Genomic DNA, 304 nt, shown 5'->3' on the forward strand with positions numbered 1-304 from the left:
TTTTTCCATAACCATTTATGGCATCTAAGGCCGGAGAAACCTCTAGAAAGAGGAAAGGGAAGGCAAAAGCTTTCACCTCCGAGTCATGGGAGATGAATAGATTCATCTCAAGGGTGCATCAAGACCACTTCTATGAAGTTGTGGCCTTGAAGAAGGTGATCCATGAGGTCTCTTTTTCACTCAAAAAGAGTGAATATCCGGAGATCCGCCATGAGATCCGAAGAAGAGGTTGGGAAGTGCTTACCAACCCCATTCAACAAGTCGGAATCTTGATGGTTCAAGAGTTCTATGCCAATGCATGGAT

This window comes from Arachis duranensis, unplaced genomic scaffold (genome assembly GCF_000817695.3).
Source record: "Arachis duranensis cultivar V14167 unplaced genomic scaffold, aradu.V14167.gnm2.J7QH unplaced_Scaffold_52750, whole genome shotgun sequence".
Lineage (NCBI taxonomy): Eukaryota > Viridiplantae > Streptophyta > Magnoliopsida > Fabales > Fabaceae > Arachis > Arachis duranensis.